Below are 18,030 nucleotides of genomic sequence, written 5' to 3' on the forward strand. Positions count from 1 at the left end.
TAAATATCTTTCTCCTTGTTTTATTTCATCTAAAATATGTTTTCTCTTATTCTCCCTTTCCCTATACCATCTTGTATTTTGTTGAATTAGTAATCCTCTAATTACTGCCTTACCGGCATCCCAAACTATATCTTGACAAGTACCCTTATCTATATTTTCTTTAAAATAATTCTGTATTTCTGTCTTCAATTTAGCAACTATTTTAGAATTTTTTAAAAGTAAATCATTAATTCTCCAGGGTTTATACCCTCTGTTTCCCAATTGAATTTTAACTGAGACAGCATTGTGATCAGACAGAACTCTGGGTAAGATTTCTGGGTTTTCTGATTTCTCTGTTAGGCCTTGCGAAAGCCACAACATGTCTATTCTGGAACATGTTAGGTGTCTTTGTGAAAAAAAAGTATAACCTTTTTTATTTCCATGTGCCAATCTCCAAACATCAAACATGTTCCATTGATCAATAAGAGTGTCAAAAACCCCTGGTAATTTTCCTTCATTAAGCGCTTTTTTCTTTTTCCCAGATCTATCTACCTTAGGTAGTATAACACCATTAAAATCCCCCATCCAAATCATCTTTTCTGTGGCATATTCAGCTAATAAAATTGCTAATTTATCATAAAACATTTTTTGATTTATATTAGGAGCATATATTCCCACAAGCAGTATCTTCTGAAATCCAGATGTTATTTCAACCAACAAAACTCTTCCCTCCATATCTTGATAAACAACTCTTGGTTCCAATGAGACAGGTATATACATAGCTATTCCATTAGTCTTTTTAACCCTATTGCAAGCCGTGAAGAGTGTACCCAATCTTACATGTTCCAGTCTGAATATATCCTTTGGGAGTATATGCGTTTCCTGTAAACAAATAATGTTAGCATTACTTTTGAGTAGATGGTGAAATATTTTTCTTCTTTTATTAGGAGAGTTCAGTCCGTTAATATTCCAAGATAGGACCTGTAACATATCAAAAATCAATTAGTTCCCGTAATTTTCCCCATTCAACATAAACAACCATGTCAGTTGTTGCCCCCCCTCCCCCATTCTGCAGTCTTCAGTCGTCAGTTGTGGAGTCCTCAGAGGAGTCTATTGGTAAATCTCCACCTCCAGCTGCTTCAGATGCCTTTTCTTCTTCTGTAGATTCTCTAGTTGGAACTTGCTTGACTGATTTAGTAGGTTTTACCAGGTCTGCCTCATATCTTCTCAGAAACTGCTCCGCCTTATCCACTTCTGTATACTTGAACCTTTTTGCCTTGAAAGTAAAGGAGATACCCTGTGGGAATTCCCATCTGAATTGGATTCCACTAAGTCTTAAACATTGAACAATCTCCATAAAATCTTTCCTTTTCTTCAATAGTCTTGCTGGTATTTCTTTCATCAATCGCAGAGGCTCATCTTCAATTTTTAATGGAGTCTTGTAGTGTGTATTTAGTATCAAATCCCGATGACTCCTTGAAAATAGTTGAAGCAGACAATCCCTAGGTACCTTATTTCTGGTTGCATATGCAGAGTTGATTCTATAGGCTGTCACAATCATCCCAGCAGTTACTTCTTCAGTTTCCTGTAAAAAGTCGGCCAGAAGGGTTGATAAATATCCACGTAAGTCCTTATTTTCCACTTTTTCTTTCAGACCACGTATGCGCAGCGAAGATTCTTTTATCTTAAGTTCAATCATAGCCATCTGGTCTTGTTGTCTGTCGTCCCTTTCAGATGAGGATGCTATTGCCATCTCAAGAGTGTCCACCTTCTTCTTAGTTTCTTTAATTTCCTGTGTATTTTTCTTAAGCTTGGTTTCCACTCTATCTTGCCTGATAGTCAGGGATGAAATTGTGTCTTGCAAGGTAGCTATTGCAGCAGAATTTTGAGATGTTGTTACTGTATTCTGGGATAACTCCTGCTTCATTTCTATAACATCCTGATGAGTCTTAGTTAAAAGTTCAAAGACAGAAGTCAGTGTTACTTCAGGTTTCACTTTAGGAGGCATCTTGGCACTGACAGATGTTGAAGTAACTGGAGATGTTGTCTGTTTGGCTGGAATTTGAGTTATTGAAGGTCTTCTCGGAGGCAGTGGTACAGCCAACTTTGCATCTTTAAGAATGTCTTTAGTATGTTTCTCTTTTTCTCCCATTGATAAACTGTGAAGGCTGAAGGCTGAAGACAAAACAGCTGGGACTTGTAATCCAAAGGAATAGAGAAGGATGGGGGGGGGCAGAAATTTTCTTTTATCTCATTGCAGAAAAGTTATTTCAGATGGAAGAATCCAAATCAGAGAAAGCAATCACTATGACATCTCACTTGATATTATTCCATGTCACTTGATTGTTCTCCAACTCTTTGTTTTTATTTCCAAGTTCTTAGTTTAATGAGAAACTTTTTTTTTAAAGTACGTCACACAACTGGCAAAAAGCCAAAAGTCTCAAAGCCAAGCGTAACTGAACTATAGATAGTTCTAAATAGAGTCTTTGAAGAAAAATACTGCCACACACCCCAAGTTAATTCTTTAAATGTGAAAAATTTATTTTTAAAAAAAAATTAGAAGAAAGTCGGATCCCACCTCGCTTGCTTCTTGCTGCTCCTGAAGATGGCGCCGGCCATTCAGCAGAGTCCCGTCAGAGCGACTGCCGCCGATTTCGAGGCGGCTATCGCTCGGATGACGGGTCCGCCACCGGCACCCGAGTCTGCACCCCCTCTTACGCCGAGGGGTGCCGTGCCGGATCTTTTAAGGGGCAATTACTTGCCCCACGGCAACGAGGCAGCAAGAGCGCGGCTTCGCGCTTGCGGCGGGGGGGCCGTCCGACCCGGAAGTCTGTCTTCCTGAATGCCTTTTGCCAGGTTGCTGCCCAGCTGCAGTAACTGCACCATGATCTCAGCCAGTTCATAAAAGTCTGACCTGGCTTCTATCTGGGGGCGGGGGGGGGGAGAGAGAAAACTCTGAGTATCATACCCTTTGGCCTTTTATGCAGGGTTGTTTCCCCATGGTCACCCTTGCCGACTGCTTCGGGGCTTCCTTTGGATTATGCAAACCTTATCCGTCCGTCAGAGGTCACCTCGCTCTCCCAGTGTGTTTTGCCTGCATTTTCCAGATTCCAGCTAAAACAGCATCTGGAAACCATGCCTTGTGAACAGTGGGTCCCTCTGAGTTGCTTGAATTCTTCTTCACAACATCTGCTCCTATCAATGGACTATCCACAGGCCAGAGCCCTGATCAGGCAAAGAGTTCTGGACGTGGAAAGACAGCATGACCTAAGTAGAATCAAAAACATGTGCTACAGTTGCAGCACTCTTACCAACGTGGTCCCGATGTCTTACCTTTCCCACTTAGATAGTCCAGACTACAGGAGGGCCTTCACCCTGATCCATTGTAACGCACTCCCTTCAGCCGTCTTGGAAGGGAGATACAAAAGATACCATATGCAGGACGATTATGCCCCTGTTCTGATGGGAGTACTGAGACCCTTGAGCACGTTGTGTTTGAATGCAAAATCTACAAGATACGAGAAGCCATTCTTTCTGTATTATCAGACCTCCCAGGGCGATCCAGAGCTTTTAGTCTTTCTAACATGCTCTCAGACAAAGATATGGAGATAACTTTTAAAGTGGCCAAATTTGGGTGGCAAGCAATGAGGATCAGGCATGCATGGGTCGAACTTAATGGTTGAGCGATTTTATATTTATACTAATTCCAAACATAATATTTTTTTAATTAAGTGCTTAACTGCTTTTATGAGTGAGAGATTGTAAGATGTTATAGAGGCTCACACTTGATGCACTTTTATATGTGTTATGTTATGTATGTATATCTGGTATGTTTTTATGCTGGTCTTGGACCGTATTAAACTCTCTTTGTACTTTGTACTTTGTTCTTCTTCAAGGTTTCATTCCCCTCCGCCCCAGCCACCAAAATCTATAATAAGGCATGGATATATCTTGCTCCTAGCTCGCATCCATCCTTCCTGTACTGTTTGTGGCATTCAGAGATAGACTGCCTCTGAACCTGGTTCCATTTAGCTAACATGGCTTAATAGGTATTTAGCACATCCCTCCAGGTGCCACTGATTCGAATGGATCTGAGGCATACCTAAAAGGACTGAGTCTGCTGTATTAGATGTTTTCTTCTTTTATTCACTGGAATGCTTTCCTTTTCTGAAAAAAAATTGCCAGAGAAACCGCAGGCAGCTTTATGGTTTTTGATGAGCACATTAGCAGGAACGTGGTGGGTTTGACTCCCTTGCTCATCTGCCTCTTGGGTGGCCTCCAACCCGAACTTTGATAGTCATTCTCGAGAAGCCCATCATAAATCCATTATTAGGTACGCAATCCCTCTGAGGTGCCCACTGGGCCAAATTTCCATGCTCATAAAACACGACACCCAGTGTGATAATCGCTTATTGCATCCGTTATTGGACGCCTTTCCTTCCCAAATAGAAAAGTAATTTCTGTTTACAGGCTCTGCTAAGAGAAGAGACGGCAGGAGTTGTTTCTGGCCAAGCGTCCAGGCCAGGAGGAGGTAGTGTTGCCAGGCCCCTCTTAGCCACCAATGGGAGGTTTTGGGGGCAGAGCCTGAGGAGGGTGGGGTTTAGGGAGGGGAGGGACTTCAGTGCCATAGAGTCCAATTGCCAAAGCAGCCATTTTCTCCAGGTGAACTGATCTCTATTGGCTGGAGATCAGTTGTAATAGCAGGAGATCTCCAGCTAGTACCTGGAGGTTTAGAAAAACAGTACAGGAAACTGTGTATACACAAAGTGCAAATTTTTATAAGCTACTGAGGTGAAACAGACCATATACGTGACATATACACAACACAATTATATACAATATGTACAGTTCACACAAAAAATGTAGAGAAAATTCCAAAGGTCTCAACTGAGTACCAAAAATATAGAGGAAGTTCCAAAGGTCTCAACTGAGTACCAAATGAATGATAATATTGTAATCCTTGTGTAAAGTTCATATAGAGCCACAATCATCTATGGATACGGCCATTTCAGATCCACAGCAGTGGAAATCTTTCTTCAGTCCTTAATACAAAAGTGCTGTTACATATTCATCATTCTTTCCCACACAGGGTAAGTATAAGCAATTACAATCAGACGTCAGCAAAGTACATCACATAGTGCAGCTGGCTTGGATTTTCATTCATATCATCCCCCCCATCTTATTAAAAATCTTCCATATAGCCATTTTCTACGTTTAAAACGGAACTCTACTTTACACACAGATTACCATCATTCTGCTGATCAACTCCGTCATGCATTGTCGGCGAAAGGTTATCCTGACCATGTTTTACAGTCAGCCCAAGTGAGAGCCGACTCCCAGGATAGAAAATCCTTGTTAACTGCAAAAAATTCCCCGACTCCCCAGTCTGTAGTCACTTGGTCCTTGCAATTCAGCACTAAGTCACATCTAGGGCTGTTGATTCGGTTCGGCCCGAACTGAAAATCAGCTGAATTTCCCCTGATTCGGTGGTTTTTAGTTCGGGAGGAACCGAACTCAAAACTGGCGGGCAACCGGGGGGCCCGAATTCAGCGAGTTCGGGAGTTCGCGAATAAATTCGGCAAATTCGGCCATCAGTAAGCAGCATAACCGTCAGTAAGCAGCATTCTCCTCCCCCGGCCAATCGGTGGCCAAGCTGGGTCTCCTTCTGGCCAATCAGTCAGGATTGAATACTGGAGGAATCAGCTGATGTGCGGCCCGGCCAGGGAGAGAGAGAGAGAGAGAGAGAGAGAGAAATCCTCGTGTGTGTGTGGGGAGTGCTTGTGCACATTTGCTCCTTTCTGTGGCTGCAGGGGGCGTATTTTTTGGGGTACAGACACAAAACTTTAAGTGGAGCTTCAGATGAAGCTTCTTAAGATACCCCCCAAGTTTTGTAAACATTGGGTCAGGGGGTCCCGAGATATGGGCTCCCCCCTTTTTCTTTCCATGGCTGCAGGGGGCGCATTTTTGGGGTACAGACCCCAAACTTTCAGTGGAGCTTCAGATGAAGCTTCTTAAGATACCCCCCAGGTTTTGTAAACATTGGGTCAGGGGGTCTCGAGATATGGGCTCTCCCCCTTTTCCCTCCCCCCCTTTTCCATTTATGTGGCTGCAGGGGGCGCTTTTTTGGGGATATAGCCCCCAAACTTTCAGCATAGCTTTAGACAATTATTCTTAAGATACCACCCAAGTTTTGTAAAGATGGGTTCAGTGGGGGCAGAAATATCGCCTCCCCCCTTTTCTCTTTCCGTGGCTGCAGGGGGCACATTTTTGGGGGTGCAGATCCCAAACTTTGAGCGGAGTTTCAGACCAGTGTTCTTAAGAGACCACCCAAGTTTTGTGAACATTGGGTCAGGGGGTCCCGAGATATGGGCTTTCCCCTTTCCCCTTTCCCCTTTCCCCTTTTCCCTATTGGGATGAATGGATCAGCCGATCCTGTGTGCATCTTCTCCAGAGCAAAATGTCCCGTGCCTAATTGGAATCATCTTGGATTACAAGTCCTCCCCAGCCCCTCCTGATGGAACAGAAGACAGCCACAGTAAGACCCCTTTGGGGGCTTTAATCTATATTTTTTCTCCTGTGTATGTGTGTGTGTGGGGGGAAGCAGAGTCTGTGTGTGTGTGGGGAGGGAGCAGTTTCTGTAGGTGGGGGGGAAGCCAAAGGGGGCTTTCATCGGTTCTGCCTGGGGTGTGTGTTCCCCCTCGAGTCTCTCGCTCCCTGGTTTGAGGGGGGAGGTTTCAGTTGTGTGTCTTCTGGTTTTCCCTGTTGCAAAGGTGTTGTTTTACAAGGTTGTGTTGCTTTGCAGTTGTTTTGCAAACTGTTGTCGGGGCTGGGAGCTTTGTGCGTGGGCGGCAAGCTCTGCTGAGAGATGCACATTAAGGGTGGGGGGACCCCTTTCAGGGCCCATATCTCAGCCCCCCCTGACCCAATCTTTACAAAACTTGGGGAGTCTTTCAATAAACGTCCTTTGAAGCTCTGCTGAAAGTTTGGGACCTCTAACCCCAAAAATGCCCCCCCAGAGCCGCAGAAAGGCGCAATTGTGTTTTTAATGGCTTTATTCGGCCCAATTTTTTTTCCGAACTTTGAATTCCCGCCGAATTGAACGGATCCGAAGTGGGGGAGTTCGGACTTCGGCATATCCCGAATCTAAACGGGCCGAATTCGGCCGAATCCGAACTATACCGAATTTTTTTAAATTCAACAGCCCTAGTCACATCTTATTAATAAAATAATAAAAAAAACCCCACTGGCATTTGTTACAAAGTATACCAGGCCGTCAAACTCCACCATTATGTGGACTTCACCGTCCCCACGTTATTCGCGACCAGCTGGTGCATACCGATACTCCATTATTACTGCCTTCTCCTTCCATTCATTCCTTACCACCGGTCCTTGGCCATTATCCTTGTGGCTCTTGTGCAGTTTGTAATTTATGCCTTACAGCCAAAGAAATTGTTTCTCCAGTTACTGGATTTAAGTTTACTCTTAGGCATTTTTTCAATTGTGCCTCCAAACAGGTCGTATATTTTATCACATGTAAATGTGAATTTTCCTACATTGGAAGCACAATTAGACCTGTAAGGACTAGAATTGCTGAGCATCGGTCCAGAATTCGTGCCAAGACTTTGGAACTCCCACTCACTTTATAGAAAAATGGCATGGGGACAATGATTTTACATTCTGTGTTTTATGGCAGTACCATGGCCGCCCTTATGATTCCCAGAATATCCAAAAAATACTACACCAAATGGAGACCAAACTGATTTTTCTTATGGGAACGTTATCCCCTAATGGCTTGAACAATGAATTGGACTATTCATGTTTTTTATAGGACCCTTTTCCTTTAAGAGATCTGTTGCTGCTTCTTCTTCATACCTACCTTACAGCTGTTTTCTATCATCTGCTAATTATATCTGAGGCTCCACTTACTAGCTTTTCTTATGCACTTGTCCACTTTGAGACCTACATGAATTTCTTCTGGTCCTATTTGAGACTGTGTTTTTTCCTTGCACTTTATTGGTAAGCTATAAATATACATTTTTAATCTTTTATATGATGGCTTTATATTTCTATATATATTTCCTTCCTGATCTTTTTTAACACTATAATAAATAATGAATTTTATGAGTGTGGTAATTCTGTGAAAATCATGTTTTATTAGTTGGATATTTGATTATTTCGATACACAGATACAGATAGCTGATGAAGCCATGAGCGAAATGTGATTTGGATCTAGACAACACGTCCTGACAGCTTCCCACTGTGGCTGTTGCCTGGGACTCCGCCTTCCAGCAATTTACAACACTTAAAGAAGTCTATACTTGAGTATAAAAATTGACTTACCTGCCAATCAGGATACTCAGGAATTGACATTGACTTACCTGACTCCCAGGATATTTATATATTGAACTTGTTTTTTCTGCTGGACTGCTATTGATATCTATATGTGTATCTGGTTGTTACCTTGTTGTATATATTGTTCACTTTTGCACCTTCTTTCACCTTTATAAATTAGTACTTTAATATATATTGTGTGAGTGCTGTCTGGATTCTTTCCATTATCCATACAGCACTGAGCCTTTCTTTCTCCAGGAGAACCTGGAAGTTGGCAACCCTAACGGAAGGTTGTGTGAGCTCCAAGCCTGGGAGCGCAGCTACCCTCCAAGGTTGTGGTATTTGGAAGGTTGTTATGACTGCTTACTCTCCGTTGGTGTGATAACTGTAATCTATCATGGGAACCAGGCTTGGCTTGGTGTCCAACTGTGCTTTTGGTTTTCTGTATGTGTTCCATCTTGCTTGTTCCCCACCCCCATTCGAGTCCTCGTACCTTTCCCTGTAAGTTACTGCTACTCACCTTCTGCTTCCCAAATAAACCAGCTTCTTAGAATACCCTGTCTGGATGTTTGGTGATTAGGATTCAACAGGTGAACTCAGACCTTACAGGTTGTGACTATCAGTAACATTTTGGAAATAAGATCATGCCATTCAGAACTCCACAATCCAAGAAGGTATTGGGATAAGAAGAATTTTGTAAGTCTCCCCCTCTTGGGGCTAGTAACAGCCAGTTGCCCGAACAGCCAGTCCAAATAAAGGTAAGCAACAGATGCTCCTTCGTCAGTAGGAAATGGGGAAAAAAAATAGCAATTTCTCATTTCCTGGATTTTTGTGGTGTTTCTCCACAGCAAGGATCAGGGCAATGAAACTGAGTCCCCTTGGTAGCTGAAGAGGGGGATGGATTACCCACAATCCCCCAGTCTCCTTCCAATTTAAGGAAGGAATCAGGTGCCGGTCAGGATTCTGTCTCTCTTTCTGTGCAGGTCCCCCTCCCCCTGTTAATCACTTGGTTATCTTCCCAAAACTTTTTCTCTTCTCCTCCCCCATCAAAACATCACAGCTGATTTACAGCCCGGGGATCTTCCTCCATCCCCAGGGGCTTTTGTAAGAAAAATCTAGCCAAATCGCTTCTCCTCAGCAGATGAGAGAGGTCAGAAACGGCAATCGTTTTGTTGAAGAAAACTGGCAAAGGTTTCTAATTCCAAAATGGCAAGGGTCTCCTGGATGACTGAATGACCAGTCGGAGCTAGAGAGGTTTGGCTAGAAGTCATTTTGGCTTCTCAGCCTTATAAGGTATGAAAGCAAATCCATCTGGGAAATGAGACAGGGTTGTTCCAAAATCCAGAGAGAAACCATGAGGAGAGTACGAGGATGAGAGCCCTTGTAGTGTACTTAGGGTTGCCAACCTCCAGGTACTAGCAGGAGATCTCCTGCTATTACAACTGATAGAGATCCAGCTGATAGAGATCAGTTCCCCTGGAGAAAATGGCCACTTTAGCAATTGGACTCTATGGCATTGAAGTTCCTCCCCTCCCCAAACCCCGCCCTCCTCAGGCTCCACCCCAAAAACCTCCCACTGGTGGCGAAGAGGGACCTGGCAACCCTAAGTGTACTAGTTTGGGTATTGGGGTGACCTGTGTTCAGATCCCCACACAACCATGCTGGTTTCTTGGTGACTTTAGGTCAGTCACTCTCTACCTAATCTCCCTCACAGGATTGTTGTGAAGATAAAATGGAGATGATAACCATGTATGCCTCCCTATGATCTTTGGAGGAAGGGTGGGATAAAAACGTCATAGGTTTTCGAAGCATCTGCAGCTCTGGTACAACCTGGGTTGCGCTGAATCAATTAGCATGAGGTATTCCTATATCAACACAGATGGTACAGCAATGATTTTGAATTTTTTGTTGGTGTTGTTCCAACATAAAAAGAATCCTTTTGATTTTGCTTTCCTCTTGTGCAAATCAAACCCATGTCCTTGTTTTGTGTCAAATTATCTCTGGCCTTTTACGTATGGGTAGTTAGCGTCACGATCACCGCTGGACTACTTCGGGCTTCACTGGAATTATGCATGATTTTTCGGAGCTTCAGTAGTCACTTCACTCTCTCCCCGTGTTTCCCCTGCATTTTCAGGATGCTGTTTTACCACGAACTTAAAGTCTGCCTTGATCCCAAATCAAAAGCCGGTCCTGTGCATAGTTTTGCTTCAGGTTCATCTCCCCATGCCCATTCTCTGATTTCCTGCCCTCCCCTCATACGCCTCCTCTGGTCAGTTTCACAACAAGTGTTATCAGACCTCGGGGGTCAAAGAGAGCCAGGCTGATCCCCCCCCCCATCCTCTTGGCCAGTTTTACAGGGAGTGTTTTCAGACCTCAGGGATCAAACAGCGCTGAGCTGATTTCCTGCCTTCCCCTTATACTCATCCTCTTATAGGCATGAAAGCCTTTTTTCCCATTTACCAGTGCAAGATTACCAATGGAACAATGAAATGGAAATGGCCACACCTACTCAAATAATCCAGGGGTGGATACTGTTTGGGGGCATGAGGAACGCCCCCTGCCACACAGTCGCCAAAGAAAAATGGCACCCACCACACACGCCACTGGAGGAAAAACTTCACCCAAACTGTACAAAGAACACTGCCCTCCCTCTATCCGTGCCTGGTGTAGTGGTTCAGAGAAGTGGTTTGGAGTGGTGGAGTCTGATCTGGTGAACCGGGTTTGATTCCCCACTCCTCCACATGAGCGGTGGAGGATAAACTGGTGCACCAGGTTGGTTTCCCCACTCCTCCACATGAAGCCAGCTGGGTGACCTTGGGCTAATCACAGTTCTCTCAGCCCCACCTACCTCACAGGGTGTCTGTTGTGGGGAGGGGAAGGGAAGATGATTCTAAGCCAGTTTGAGTCTCCCTTAAGTGGCAGAGAAAGTTGGCATATAAAAACCAACTCTTCTTCTTCATCATCATCACACCATTTGCACACACAACCAAAGACCAATACATGCAACACTTTCTCCTAAAAGAGAATGCTGACAGAATGTTGTGTGGGGAAATAATGGGACAAGTTATGTGATACTGTTAGGTGCCTCAACACACTGGATCTGCTGTGGTGAGGATAGATCAGCTATACTGGTTGGTATACTGGTATTCCAACAACAACAACAACAACAAAATTTAAGGTACAAGGGAGCGGATGAGGAATGTCAGACAATGGCAGATCAAGTGGACGTGTTTCAGGGCTTACCAGAAAGGAGTGGGCAGGGAAAAGACAATAGTGGCATGTAGGGACACATGGGGATCGACCTGCGCATGAAGCAGGCACTGGCAAACACCCGCACTTCCCACAAAACTTAAAATTGTTTCGGGAGCAAACTGGGATGGGAAATCCAGAGGAAGTTACTGAACGGAAGTGAGTCGGACCAGCAGGCAGGAGAAGATCATGTGTTACAACAACCAAGAATTGCTACATTTGCAGGAGAATCAAAAGACAAAGCAGCCATGCGTTATCAGCCATAGTCTGCCTAATAAGCATCGGGATCTCTGTCTAGAAGCGTGAGGATCAAGGAACAGGGAAGAACAGAGGCTTTGCTTGTGGGAGTCGCAGAAGCATCTCGGCCAGCAAGTGCAGGGAATAGATGCTGAACCAGATGTACTTTTGATCTGATCCGACACGGTTCTGCTCCTGTTCCTACCTCATTTACATGCAAGGAGAGGGCGATCAAGACTTTGCTTTGAATCTTTGCTGCCCAGCCTTGCTTAATGATATGATACACAGTACGAGCATCTGATGAGAATTTTAAACGCGAACATATGCCATTTCTTCCAACCAAGCTCTGAAATAAATCCACTTAAGGCCATGAATTACAGGGTAGAGGACTGTTCATTAAGCTTGAAACAAACAGTTTGGGTCTCAGGGATTTATTTCCCCTCTCTGTACCCATGTAGGATTGTCTGGATCAGGTTCCAAAACAGCCTTCAAGGGAAACTTCACATTTGCTTGGGAAAGAGAAGAAAAGCTCAGAATGCCTCTCCTCTTGATTCACCAGAAAGGTCTCAAATTGCCAGTAATGAGTATGGCGAGACTGTCGTTGGATGCCGTGAGGACAGGAGGGTCCTGACTAAGAGGAAAGAAACCCCAGGATGCTTTTGTGGTCTGAGAGCTGATCCGAGGAGGAGCCCCTTTACATCAAGGCGGCGGAAGGTAATGGAAATGCCTTTGGCCTCCTGCATGCTTCCCAGACATTTCCTGGCAGTTTTTGACAAGTAGGGCTGTTGAAAAAAAATTCTGTAAAGTTCAGCTTCGGCAAAATTCGGCCCTTTTAAATTTGGGCCGTGCCAAAGTCCGAACTCCCCCGCTTCGGATCCCTGAAATTCGGCGGGAGATCCGGAGTTCGGGGGGAAATTCGGCCGGGTCTTTGAAGTGCTGGGCGCCGCCTGCCCAGGCGGCGCTCACCACTTCAAAGAGTTGGGAAGGGGGCGGGGATCTTTAAAGAGCCCCCCCGCGGGCCTTCACGGGGCTTCCATGAATACGCAGGGGGGCTCTTTAAACAGATCTGCGCCTTTGGTGCAGATCAGTTTAAAGGCCCCCCGGGCCCCTTCAGGGAAGCTGCATGAAGGCGCGGGGGGCAGAGGGGTTTAAAGACCCCCCACCCCTCTTCCCGGGAAGAGGGGGGATGGGTTGTCAAGCCCCTCTGCGCTGTCTGCGCAGGCAGGACAGAGGGGTTTAAAGACCCCCCCGCCCCTCTTCCCGGGACCCCCCCACGCGCCTTCAGGGAACTTCCCTGAAGGCGTGCGGGGGTGTGTGGAACAGATTTGCGCCTCCCGGCCAGGAGGCACAAATCTATTTAAAGGGCCCCCCGCGCACCTTCAGGGAAGCTCCCAGAAGGCGCGGGGGGGCAGGGGGAACAGATCTGCGCCTTCCAGCTGGATGGCGCAGATCTGTTTAGAGGGCCCGAATTTGCTGAATTTATTCAGGAACAGCCCGAACTCGCTGAATTCGGCTCCCCGTTTCCCCCCCTTTTTTGAGTTCGGTTCAATCCGAACTGAAAAACTGCCAAATCAGGGGAAATTCAGCTGTTTTTCGGTTCAGACCGAACCGAATCGACAGCCCTATTGACAAGAGATCAGTCCTTTAAAACAGTTAATTATGGAGCAGAGGGAGAGAAAAAGTCATTCCCCCCCCACACACACACTTTCTGAAGCAGTAGCCTTAACAAAGACAGGAGGATATTATCAGAGTGATGGGCCAGCTTCCTTCCAGGAAAACCGGAGGATTTTGAACTTCCTGTCCTAGGCCCCCCAAATCCACTTTTCAGTTTTACTTCTCTGGTGTGGGACCCAGGATCCGTTATTCCCAGGGCATTTTCCATTTGTTGTAAAACATATGCATTTCTCAGCGTTATTTGTGTGCTGATAAATGAGCATTCTGCACCCATTTGTTATTCCTTTATTGTTTATTACAGAATTTGTCCTCAGCCTTTCTGATCCAGCAGGACCAATAAGGTGGCTAATGATTAAAACAAGCATTCTAAAATAGGGTTGCCAGGTCCCTTTTTACCACCTGTGGGAGATTTTTGGGGCGGAGCCTGAAAAGGGCAGGCTTTGGGGAGGGGAGGGACTTCATTTCCATAGAGTCCAATGGCCAAAGTGGCTATTTACTCCAGGTGAACTGATCTTTATCAGCTGGAGATCAGTTGTAATTGCAGGAGATCCCCAGCTAGTACCTGGAGGTTGGCAACCCTAATTCTAAAAACACATTAATGAAAACAATTAAAAACCAAACATTATATACATATCTAAACGCACAGATGAACAATAGTTAAAGCATAGGGCAGGAAGGAGGGATCATTGAGGGAACACCAGACACCCCAAAAAAGTCTTCCCCCATGTGTGCTGATCTTCGCTCATTCAGTGATACTTGACTCTAACAGCAATCCAGAATAAAGACATCTGGTGCAGACATGTTTTATTTTTTACCTCTGCATGAAGCCAAAGAACTATATAAAAAGTTTTTATAGGACACACCTTTTCCAAACTTTTATGGACCTGCTTCACACTCAGTCTGGAGGCTGGGGTGCATTTCTCCCTATGCTGGCAAGCTTTTGTTAAAACAGATGCTCAGGCTGCTATATTAGACTTTTGTAATCCGTTAAGTGCTGATTGCAGAGGTGGGATCCAACCCGTTTTCAGAACTTTGTGGGATCTTCCAATTGTTTAATCTGTGGGCCAGAAGACAGAACTATGGAGAAGGAGGGGGGGTCTGTGTTTTTCAGATCAGTACCAAATGACTTCCAAATAACCTTATTCCAGGTACTTTTGTAGCATAAATAAGCTTCACTGAACATACTGTTATTACATCATCATAGAGGGCAAAGAAGGCAAAGAAGAGAGAAACGGGGGGGAAGGTGCAACGCTCACAAATCAATTTGTGATCTCACAGCACCATGGGTTTTGTAGTTTTTAATTTGCACCAGCTGGAAGAAGAATTTGAAGATTTCTTCCAGGAGTAAACATTTGCGAATTTTGAGTGAGCGGGGGCATGGGGAAGAGACACTTGTTAAGGCTAGCAAAATTGTGCAGATTCCACCCCATCTGAAGGTTGTACCACAGAATTTTGTATGACAGAAATTTCGAAGAGCCAGAGATGTTTGGAAGGCCACCCAAAGAGTTTCATTCTTCAATAAAATCCCTATTCAATAAGAGGCTTAGTCTGCAAGACTTCCACAGAAGGATTTCAGGGAAGCTGCTGAATTGGAAGTTATACACAGATTTCATGTTGTCCAATTTGGTCTCACAAGCAACTGGGAGTGATTAGCTCACAACAGCAGGTAATTGTCTATTAATCTGTGCTGTTGTGGGGGGAGGCAGGGAGGTCAGACTCTAGTGAATTCATGTGCAGATGTGACCCTTATCAGTCTGGGTCTTAGTGGTGACCAGGAGTTGCTAGCTGACTATAGAAAGAACTTGTCTTCTCTGTTCCTCCTGCTCTGGCGATTTATCAGGCATTGGGAGTGGTCCATGCCAATCCTGAGGGGACCTTTCGCCTGTTGGTTTGGATCTTGTTTTCATCTGTGCTCTGCAATATAATGTCACACACCTGCTCACGGGAGGGGTTTATAAAATTTTGCTTGGGGTGGAGAAAATGGAAAGAGGACTCCCCCCCCCCAGTACTGGAACTCAGGGGCACCCGATGAAGTTGACGGGGAAAGTACAGGAGAGACCAAAAGAAATATTTCTTTACTTAACGATTGTGGGATTTGCTGCCAGTGGATGTAGAGATGGCCACATGTGCAGATGGCTTAAAAAGTGGATTAGACAGATTCATGGAGGGGAGGTCCATCAATAGGGTTGCCAGGCCCCTCTTTGCCACCGGTGGGAGGTTTTTGGGGCAGAGCCTGAGGAAGGCAGGGTTTGGGGAGGGGGAGGGACTTCAATGCCACAGTCCAATTGCCAAAGTGGCCATTTTTTCCGGGGGAATTGGTCTCTATCGGCTGGATATCAGTTGTAATAGCAGGACATCTCCAGCTAATACCTGGAGGCTGGCAACCCTAATTCTACCATGTATGACCACATCCGTTTTTGAACCGTCGGCATACAAAAGTAGTGTGGGACTTCAAATTTGGTTGGGTATTTTATTCCTCATAAAGCAGGGAACATTTCCTTCTAGCATCTTTAAGCAAAACGTCCTAGTCCTGTCTGAGAATTTTCTGTTTCTGTTTCTCTCTGGGGAATTTTTCACTAAAATTGGCTGCGCCTTCGAATCTGATTTGTGCCAGTCCAAATTTTAAATTCTTCATTTGAGGTCCGGGTTTTCTGGGAAAGAGCAATAAAAGCCGCATCAAAGCCGAGGCAACCCGATCCACTTTTGAGCCGTTCTTTCTGGTTGCAACTCATTTTCTGGTTCTGATGCCCATGAAGAAATGTTTGCTTCGCTTGCGCTGCCCTTCCCCGTGACGTGTACTTTCTCCTCCCACAACACCAGTGAATGCCCTTGAGGTGTGCCTTGTGCCGTTGCCACCAGGTGTCGCTCACATCTCCGTTGCTAGCCGGTTCCCTGCGTTCGAATTTTCCCGGTGGTTTGCTGCCGGGCTACAACCAATCGCGAGGGCTGGTCATATGCGCCCTTTTCCCTCGGAGCACGACCCTGCTTTGTGTTGCGCCACTCATTTCCTATCAACACCTGGCAGTCCAGCAGGTAGCTATGCCTGGCAGCCAAAGAAATACGGGTGTTCGTGGTGTTTCATGGAGGGAACGTGAGACGCTCGATCTGTTGACTATATGGGGGGAGCATACCATGCAGAGGGCTTTACACAAATCCCACCGTAACCTAGATGTGTTCGAGAAGATTGCTAATGAGTTGGCCCAGAAGGGCCATCACCGGTCCGCTCTGGAATGTTGAATGAAGACAAAAGCTCTTCGCCGAGAATACAAACGGTGTGTGGCGCACAATAACATCTCCGGCAACAGCATTAGAAAATGCCCGTACTACGACCAGCTGCACATCATTCTTGGCGCGGACGAGACTATTCACCCGCTGAGAGTTGCCAGGAGCATGAATCTTTTGCTGGTCACGGAGGAGCGTGCAAACGAGAATACACTCTCCCCTGGCTCTCAGGACCTCTTCAGAGAAGCCCTCACCACCATTAACCAGGATGACATACGGGCCTCCTCTCCAGTAACTCCTGGTGAGTATCCCCCCGTGCGTTGCTGCCCTTTTCAGTGCTGTCTGATGCTCCCTTGATGGTGATCCACTCTACTTTCCAAAGACTCTTCACAGGTTGCTTCTGGTGCCTCCACTCCCACAGACAGCCAGCCACAGGACCCGGACGAAACTAACCTTTCCTCGGAGCAGGGAGCAAGTGACTCCGCACAAGGTAAAATATCCTTTCTGTTTCACGTTCTCAGCAACCATTGATTCCCCTGGTGTCCGTTCCTTTTTTCTATCGAGCTCAAGCTTTACAGACACGTTTCAGTGCTTTTTTTCATTCACTATCTCCCATGGCGGTGCACCTGGGCTAACTTCGACATTTTCTGTGAGGAGGAGGACATTGCAGTTTGCTGCTGCTGTAAGGGGTAAGGTCGCTTACTGGGGAGGGGGTAGTTTGGGGTTGGGGGTAGAGCACAAAGTTGTCCCATGCGCTGGCAGGTGCGGCTTAAGTTGTTTTCCGAGACCTAGGAGCTTCACTTCGGCTTACACACTCTGCTGCTTTCGAGGGTCAGTGTGCAGTGCCGGCAGGGGGGCGGGGATCTAGTATGCCGTTTGTTCCACTCACTCGAACTGCCAAGGAAGCTCTGTGCTTGACAGAGACAAGCGCTCGCCCAAAACTGGGGGGTAGATGCGAGCGTCCAGTGACTGAGGCGACGTCCGGGTGGTAAACTTCGAGAAGCAAGCTGGGGGAGAGGGTGACATTTCGCTTGAGATTTGTTAGAGTCTGACCTGATATTTCCTCTGTGCGGCGTGCGTTTTTTAGGCTTACTGACTTACACTACTGGGCTTTTGATCATGGCCAAGCTACAGGAATTTCGTGGCGTGGCATGACAGTGACTGTTTAGGGTCACAAAACAGTTTTCCCCTTCAACTGCCAAGGGAGAAACATTCTGTCGGGAATTGACTGCTAGGGACACTGGTTTATGCGGAGGGATTTCATGCGCTGGGGGCACAGCAGAAAGGGAAGGCTTAGACTCAGTGTATAACTCTCTGCCTTATAAGCTTGCGGTTCCT

The sequence above is a fragment of the Euleptes europaea genome, chromosome 2 (assembly GCF_029931775.1).
Source record: "Euleptes europaea isolate rEulEur1 chromosome 2, rEulEur1.hap1, whole genome shotgun sequence".
NCBI classification, from domain to species: domain Eukaryota; kingdom Metazoa; phylum Chordata; class Lepidosauria; order Squamata; family Sphaerodactylidae; genus Euleptes; species Euleptes europaea.